Genomic DNA, 9356 nt, shown 5'->3' with positions numbered 1-9356 from the left:
GTGATACACATATTCATAGTATTGAAGCCAAAAGATGCAAAGTTAATAATGATAGTGCAACTTATTTGTGGCACTACCGTTTAGGTCATATTGGTGTAAAGTGCATGAAGAAACTCCATGCTGATGGGCTTTTGGAATCACTTGATTATGAATCACTTGATGATTGCGAACTATGCCTTATGGGAAAGATGACTAAGACTTTGTTCTCCGGAACAATGGCGCGAGCAACTGACTTATTGGAAATAATACATGCTGATGTATGCAATCCAATGAGTGTTGAGGCTCGCGGCGGGTATCATTATTTTCTGACCTTCACAGATGATTTGAGCAGATATGGGTATATCTACTTCATGAAACATAAGTCTGAAACATTTGAAAAGTTCAAAGAATTTCAGAGTGAAGTGGAAAATCATCGTGACAAGAAAATAAGGTTTCTACGATCTGATCGCGGAGACAAATATTTGAGTTACAAGTTTGGTCTTCAATTAAAACAATGTGGAATAGTTTCACAAATTCGTGCCACCTGGAACACCACAGCATAATGGTGTGTCCGAACATCATAACCGTACTTTACTGGATATAGTGCAAACTATGGTGTTTCTTACCGATTTACCACTATAGTTTTGGGGTAATGCATTAGAGACAGCTGCATTCACGTAAAAAAAGGGGCACCATCTAAATTCGTTTGAGACGACACCGTATGAACTGTGGTTTGGCAGGAAACCAAAGTTGTCGTTTCTTAAAGTTTGGGATTGCGATGCTTATAAGAAAAAGTTTCATCCTGATAAGCTCAAACCCAAATCGGAGAAATGTGTCTTCATAGGATACCCAAAGGAGACAGTTGGGTACACCTTCTATCACAGATCCGAAGGCAAGATATTCGTTGTTAAGAATGGATCCTTTCTAGAGAAGGAGTTTCTCTCGAAAGAAGTGAGTGGGAGGAAAGTAGAACTTGATGAGGTAACTGTACCTGCTCCCCTATTGGAAAGTAGTTCATCACAGAAATCTGTTCATGTGACTCCTACACCAATTAGTGACGAAGCTAATGATGATGATCATGTAACTTCAGATCAAGTTACTACCAAACCTCGTAGGTCAACCAGAATGAGATCCGCACCAGAGTGGTACGATAATCCTGTTCTGGAGGTCATGTTACTTGACCATGACGAACCTACAAACTATGAGGAAGCGATGATGAGCCCAGATTCCGCAAAATAGCTTAAGGCCATGAAATCTGAGATGGGATCCTTGTATGAGAACAAAGTGTGGACTTTGGTTGACTTTCCCGATGATCGGCAAGCCATAGAAAATAAATGGATCTTCAAGAGGAAGACGAATGCTAATAGTAGTGTTACTATCTACAAAGCTCAAATTGTCGCAAAAAGGTTTTCGACAAGTTCAAGGTGTTGACTACGATGAGAGTTTCTCACTCGTATCTATGCTTAACTCTGTCCAAATCATGTTAGCGATTGCCGCATTTTATGAAATCTGGCAAATGGATAAACAAATCTGCATTCCTTAATGGATTTATTAAAGAAGAGTTGTATATGATGCAACCAGAAGGTTTTTTCAATCCTAAAGGTGCTAACAAAATGTGCAAGCTCCAGCGATCCATCTATGGACTGGTGCAAGCATCTCGGAGTTGGAATATACGCTTTGATGAGTTGATCAAGCATATAGTTTTATACAGACTTGTGGTGAAGTCTGTATTTACAAGAAAGTGAGTGGGAGCACTACAGCATTTCTGATAAGTATATGTGCATGACATATTGTTGATCAGAAATAATGTAGAATTTTCTGGAAAGCATAAAGGAGTATTTGAAAGGAGTTTTTTTCTAAAGAAAGTCCTCAATGAAGCTGCTTACATATTGAGCATTAAGATCTATAGAGATAGATCAAGACGCTTGATAAGTTTTTTCAATGAATACATACCTTGACAAGATTTTGAAGTAGTTCAAAATGGAACAGTCAAAGAAAGAGTTCTTGCCTGTGTTACAAGGTGTGAAATTGAGTAAGACTCAAAGCCCGACCACGGCAGAAGATAGAAAGAGAATTAAAGTCATTCCCTATGCCTCAGCCATAGGTTCTACAAAGTATGCCATGCTGTGTACCAGATCTATTGTATACCCTACCACTGAGTTTGGCATGAGAGTACAATAGTGATCTAGGAGTAGATCACTGGACAGCGGTCAAAATTATCCTTTGTGGAATAAGGATATGTTTCTCGATTATGGAGGTGACAAAAAGGTTCGTCGTAAAGGGTTACGGGGATGCAAGTTTTGACACTGATCCAGATGACTCTAAGTTTTCATCTGGATACATATTGAAAGTGGGAGAAATTAGCTGAAGTAGCTCCATGCAGAGCATTGTAGACATAGAAATTTGCAAGATACATACGGATCTGAATATGGCAGACTCATTGACTAAACTTCTCTCACAAGCAAAACATGATCACACCTTAGTACTCTTTGGGTGTTAATCACATAGCGATGTGAACTAGATTATTGACTCTAGTAAACCCTTTGGGTGTTGGTCACATGACGATGTGAACTATGGGTGTTAATCACATGGTGATGTGAACTATTGATGTTAAATCACATGGCGATGTGATCTAGATTATTGACTCTATTGCAAGTGGGAGACTGAAGGAAATATGCCCTAGAGGCAATAATAAAGTTATTATTTATTTCCTTATTTCATGATAAATGTTTATTATTCATGCTAGAATTGTATTAACCGGAAACATAATACTTGTGTGAATACATAGACAAACAGAGTGTCACTAGTATACCTCTACTTGACTAGCTCGTTGATCAAAGATGGTTATGTTTCCTAGCCATTGACATGAGTTGTCATTTGATTAACGGGATCACATCATTAGGATAATGATGTGATTGACTTGACCCATTCCGTTAGCTTAGCACTCGATCGTCTAGTATGTTGCTATTGCTTTCTTCATGACTTATACAAGTTCCTATGACTATGAGATTATGCAACTCCCATTTACTGGAGGAACGCTTTGTGTGCTACCAGACATCACAACGTAACTGGGTGATTATAAAGGTGCTCTACAGGTGTCTCCGAAGGTACTTGTTGGGTTGGCGTATTTCAAGATTAGCATTTGTCACTCCGATTGTCGGAGAGGTATCTCTGGGCCCTCTCGGTAATGCACATCACTTAAGCCTTGCAAGCATTGCAACTAATGAGTTAGTTGCGGGATGATGTATTATAGAACGAGTAAAGAGACTTGCCGGTAACGAGATTGAACTAGGTATTGAGATACCGACGATCGAATCTCGGGCAAGTAACATACCGATGACAAAGGGAAGAACGTATGTTGTTATGCGGTTTGACCGATAAAGATCTTCGTAGAATATGTGGGAGCCAATATGAGCATCTAGGTTCCGCTATTGGTTATTGACCGGAGACGTGTCTCGGTCATGTCTACATTGTTCTCAAACCCGTAGGGTCTGCACGCTTAAAGTTCGATGACGGTTATATTATGAGTTTACGTGTTTTGATGTGCCGAAGGTATTTCATAGTCCCGTATGAGATCGGGGACATGACGAGGAGTCTCAAAATGGTCGAGACGTAAAGATCGATATATTGGACGACTATATTCGGACATCGGAAAGATTCCGAGGGATTCGGGTATTTTTCGGAGTACCGGAGAGTTACAGGAATTCGCTGGGAGGTAAATGGGCCTTAGTGGGCTTTTACGGAGAAGAGGAGAGGCGGCCAGGGCTGGGCTGTGCGCCCCTCCCCCTAGTCCGAATAGGACAAGGAGAGGGGGGCGCCCCCCTTCCTTCTCTCTCTCCTCTTTCCCCCTCCCGAATCCTATTCCAACTAGGAAAGGGGGGAGTCCTACTCCCGGTGGGAGTAGGACTCCTCTGGCGCGCCTCTCCCCTTGGCCGGCCGCACCCCCCTTGCTCCTTTATATACGGGGGCAGGGGGCACCCCAAAGATATACAACAATTGATCATTGATCTCTTAGCCGTGTGCGGTGCCCCCTCCACTAGAATCCACCTCAATAATATCGTAGCGGTGCTTAGGTGAAGCCCTGTGTCGGTAGAACACCATCATCGTCACCACGCCATCGTACTGACGAAACTCTCCCTCAAAGCTCGGCTGGATTGGAGTTCGAGGGACGTCATCGAGCTGAACGTGTGCTGAACTCGGAGGTGTCGTGCGTTCGGTACTTGATCGATCGGATTGTGAAGACGTATGACTACATCAACCGCGTTGTGCTAACGCTTCCGCTTTCAGTCTACGAGGGTATGTGGACAACACTCTCCCCTCTCGTTGCTATGCATCACCATGATCTTGCGTGTGCGTAGGAATTTTTTTGAAATTACTACGTTCCCCAACAACGTCTCCAATGTATCTATAATTTTTCATTGTTTCATGCTGTTATATTATCATTCTTGTCTGTTTTACAATCATTTTATAGCAACTTTATATCATTTTTTTGGAACTAGCCCAGACTGACGTTGTTTTCAGCAGAACTACCGTGGTGTTGTTTTTTTATGCAGAAATGAAAGTTCTCCAAATGAGCTAAAACTTTTAGACGATTTTTTTGGAACAAAAGAGACCCCCGAAGCTTCGTGGGAGGGCCAGAAGAGCCACGAGGAGGGCACAACCCACCAGGGCGTGCCTGGTGGGCCAGGCTCGCCCCGGTGGGTTGTGCTCACCTCGAGGCCCATCTTCGCGTGAAACCGACGCCAAAAAATCCTATAAATAGAGAAACCATTAGAAATAACCCTAGATCAGAAGTTCCACCGCCGCAGGCCTCTGTAGCCACCGAAAACCAATCTAGACCCCGTTCCGGCACCCTGCCGGAGGGGGGAATCATCTCCGGTGGCCATCTTCATCATCCCGACGGACACCACAATGAGGAGGGAGTAGTCCGCCCTCTGGGCTGAGGGTTTGTACCAGTAGCTATGTGTTTAATCTATCTATCTCATATTCTTTAGATGTCACGATCTTGATGTATCGCGGGCTTTGTTAATATAGTCGGATCATGTGGTGTTTTCCTCTCTTTATCTTATTGTGATGAATTGAGTTTTCCCTTTGAGATTTCGTTTTATCGGATTGAATACTTTTATGGATTTGAGAGCACTTGATATATGTCTTGCATATGAATACTCGTGGTGACAATGGGGTATCATATTAATTCACTTGATGCACGTTCTTGTCTTTGTTTCTCTGGTATAAATCTTGGGGCACTCTTTGAAGTTCTTTGTGTTGGATTGAATATTATGAATCTGAAATTATTTGGTGTTATTTTAGTACGAACTCTTAGATAGATCGATCAGAAAGAATAGCTTCGAGGTGGTTTCGTACCCTATAAACAATTTCTTCTTATGTTCTCCGCTAGATAGGAACTTTGGAGTGATTCTTCATCGCACTTTGAGGGGTGGCTATATGATCCAATTATATTAGCACTGTTGAGAGATTGCACTAGCGAAAGTACGGACCCTAGGCGTCATTTCCGAGCATTGCAATACCATTTTGTGCCCCTTTACTATTTGCTACCTTGTTGTTTTTATTTATTCAGATTATAAAAATATATTTTTACCATCCATATTACACTTTTATCACCATCTCTTCGCCAAACTAGTGCACCTATACAATTTGTCATTGTATTGGGTGTGTTGGGGACACAAGAGATTTTTTGTATTTGGTTGCAGGTTTGTTTGAGAGAGACCGTCTTCATCCTACACCTCCCACGGATTGATAAACCTTAGGTCATCCACTTGAGGGAAAATTGTTGGGGAACGTTGCAGAAAACAAAAAATTTCCTACGGTTTCACCAAGATCCATCTATGAGTTCATCTAGCAATGAGTGATCGGATGCATCTACATACCTTCGTAGATCGCGAGCGGAAGCGTTCAAAGAACGGGGATGAGGGAGTCGTACTCGACGTGATCCAAATCACCGGAGATCCTAGCGCCGAACGGACGGCACCTACACGTTCAACACACGTACGGTCAGCGTGATGTCTCCTCCTTCTTGATCCAGCAAGGGGAAGGAGAGGTTGAGGAAGATGGCTCCAGCAGCAGCACGACGGCGTGGTGGTGGTGGAGAAGCAGTACTCCGACAGGGCTTCGCCGAGCTCTACCGAGGAGGAGGAGGTGTTGGAGGGGAGAGGGAGGCGCCAGGGGTATGGGTGCGGCTGCCCTCCCTCCCCCCTCTATATATAGGGTCCCCCAGGGGGCGCCGGCCCTGGAGATCTAATCTCCCAAGGGGGCAGCGGCCAGGGGGTGGAGTGCCCCCAAAGGCAAGTGGGGCGCCACCCACCCTAGGGTTCCCAACCCTAGGCGCAGGAGGAAGGCCCAAGGGGGGCGCACTAGCCCACTAAGGGCTGGTTCCCCTCCCACTTCAGCCCATGGGGCCCTCCGGGATAGGTGGTCCCACCCGGTGGACCCCCGGGACCCTTCCGGTGGTCCCGGTACAATACCGGTGACCCCGAAACTTGTCCCGATGGCCGAAACAGCACTTCCTATATATAATTCTTTACCTCCGGACCATTCCGGAACTCCTCGTGACGTCCGGGATCTCATCCGGGACTCCGAACAACTTTCGGGTTACTGCATATTCATATCCCTACAACCCTAGCATCACCGAACCTTAAGTGTGTAGACCCTACGGGTTCAGGAGACATGTAGACATGACCGAAACGGCTCTCCGGTCAATAATCAACAGCGGGATCTGGATACCCATGTTGGCTCCCACATGCTCCTCAATGATCTCATCGGATGAACCATGATGTCGAGGATTCAAGCAACCCCGTATACAATTCCCTTTGTCAATCGGTACATTACTTGCCCGAGATTCGATCGTGGTATCCCAATACCTCGTTCAATCTCGTTACCGGCAAGTCACTTTACTCATACCGTAATGCATGATCCCGTGACCAGACACTTGGTCACTTTGAGCTCATTGTGATGATGCATTACCGAGTGGGCCCAGAGATACCTCTCCGTCATACGGAGTGACAAATCCCAGTCTTGATCCGTGTCAACCCAACAGACACTTTCGGAGATACCCGTAGTATACCTTTATAGTCACCCAGTTACGTTGTGACGTTTGGTACACCCAAAGCACTCCTACGGTATCCGGGAGTTACACGATCTCATGGTCTAAGGAAAAGATACTTGACATTGGAAAAACTCTAGCAAACGAACTATACGATCTTGTGCTATGTTTAGGATTGGGTCTTGTCCATCACATCATTCTCCTAATGATGTGATCTCGTTATCAATGACATCCAATGTCCATAGTCAGGAAACCATGACTATCTGTTGATCAACGAGCTAGTCAACTAGAGGCTTACTAGGGACATGTTGGTGTCTATTTATTCACACGTGTATTACGATTTCCGGATAACACAATTATAGCATGAATAAAAGACAATTATCATGAACAAGGAAATATAGTAATAATGCTTTTATTATTGCCTCTAAGGCATATTTCCAATAGTCTCCCACTTGCACTAGAGTCAATAATCTAGTTACATTGTGATGAATCGAACACCCATGGAATTCTGGTGTTGATCATGTTTTGTTCTAGGGAGAGGTTTAGTCAACGGATCTGCTACATTCAGGTCCGTATGTACTTTACAAATATCTATGTCTCCATCTTGAACATTTTCACGAATGGAGTTGAAGCGACGCTTGATGTGCCTGGTCTTCTTGTGAAACCTGGGCTCCTTGGCAAGTGCAATAGCTCCAGTGTTGTCACAGAAGAGTTTGATTGGCCCCGACGCATTGGGTATGACTCCTAGGTCGGTGATGAACTCCTTCACCCAAATTGCTTCATGCGCTGCCTCCGAGGCTGCCATGTACTCCGCTTCACATGTAGATCCCGCCACGACGCTCTGCTTGCAACTGCACCAGCTTACTGTCCCACCATTCAAAATATACACGTATCTGGTTTGTGACTTAGAGTCATTCAGATCTGTGTCGAAGCTAGCGTCGACGTAACCCTTTACGACGAGCTCTTCATCACCTCCATAAACGAGAAACATTTCCTTAGTCCTTTTCAGGTATTTCAGGATATTCTTGACCGCTGTCCAGTGTTCCTTGCCGGGATTACTTTGGTACCTACCTACCAAACTTACAGCAAGGTTTACATCAGGTCTGGTACACAGCATGGCATACATAATAGACCCTATGGCTGAGGCATATGGGATGACACTCATCTCTTCTATATCTTCTGCCGTGGTCGGACATTGAGCTGAGCTCAATTTCACACCTTCCAACACAAGCAAGAACCCCTTCTTAGATTGATCCATATTGAACTTCTTCAATATCTTATCAAGGTATGTGCTTTGTGAAAGACCTATGAGGCGTCTTGATCTATCTCTATAGATCTTGATGCCTAATATATAAGCAGCTTCTCCAAGGTCCTTCATTGAAAAACTCTTATTCAAGTAGGCCTTAATGCTGTCCAAGAGTTCTATATCATTTCCCATCAAAAGTATGTCATCTACATATAATATGAGAAATGCTACAGAGCTCCCACTCACTTTCTTGTAAACGCAGGCTTCTCCATAAGTCTGCATAAACCCAAACGCTTTGATCATTTCATCAAAGCGAATGTTCCAACTCCGAGATGCTTGCACCAGCCCATAAATCGAGCGTTGGAGCTTGCACACCTTGTCAGCATTCTTAGGATCGACAAAACCTTCCGGCTGCATCATATACAATTCTTCCTTAAGGAAACCATTAAGGAATGCCATTTTGACGTCCATTTGCCATATCTCATAATCATAGAATGCGGCAATCGCTAACATGCTTCGGACGGACTTCAGCTTCGCTACTAGTGAGAAAGTATCATCGTAGTCAACCCCATGAACTTGTCGATAACCCTTAGCGACAAGCTGAGCTTTATAGATGGTCACATTACCATCCGCGTCTGTCTTCTTCTTAAAGATCCATTTATTTTCTATAGCTCGCCGCTCAATGGGCAAGTCAGCCAAAGTCCATACTTCGTTTTCATACATGGATCCTATCTCAGATTTCATGGCTTCCAGCCATTTGTCGGAATCCGGGTCCGCCATCGCTTCTTCATAGTTCGAAGGTTCACCGTTGTCTAACAACATGATTTCCAAGACAGGGTTGCCGTACCACTCTGGTGCGGAACGTGTCCTTGTGGACCTACGAAGTTCAGTAGCAACTTGATCTGAAGTTTCATGATCATCATCATTAACTTCCTCTCTAGTCGGTGCAGTCACCTCAGGAACATTTTCTTGAGTTGCACTACTTTCCAGTTCAAGAGGTAAACTTCATCAAGTTCTACTTTCCTCCCACTTACTTCTTTCGAGAGAAACTCTTTCTCTAGAAAGGATCCA

Source organism: Triticum dicoccoides, chromosome 4A (genome assembly GCF_002162155.2).
Source record: "Triticum dicoccoides isolate Atlit2015 ecotype Zavitan chromosome 4A, WEW_v2.0, whole genome shotgun sequence".
Lineage (NCBI taxonomy): Eukaryota > Viridiplantae > Streptophyta > Magnoliopsida > Poales > Poaceae > Triticum > Triticum dicoccoides.
This window is presented reverse-complemented; position numbering follows the sequence as displayed.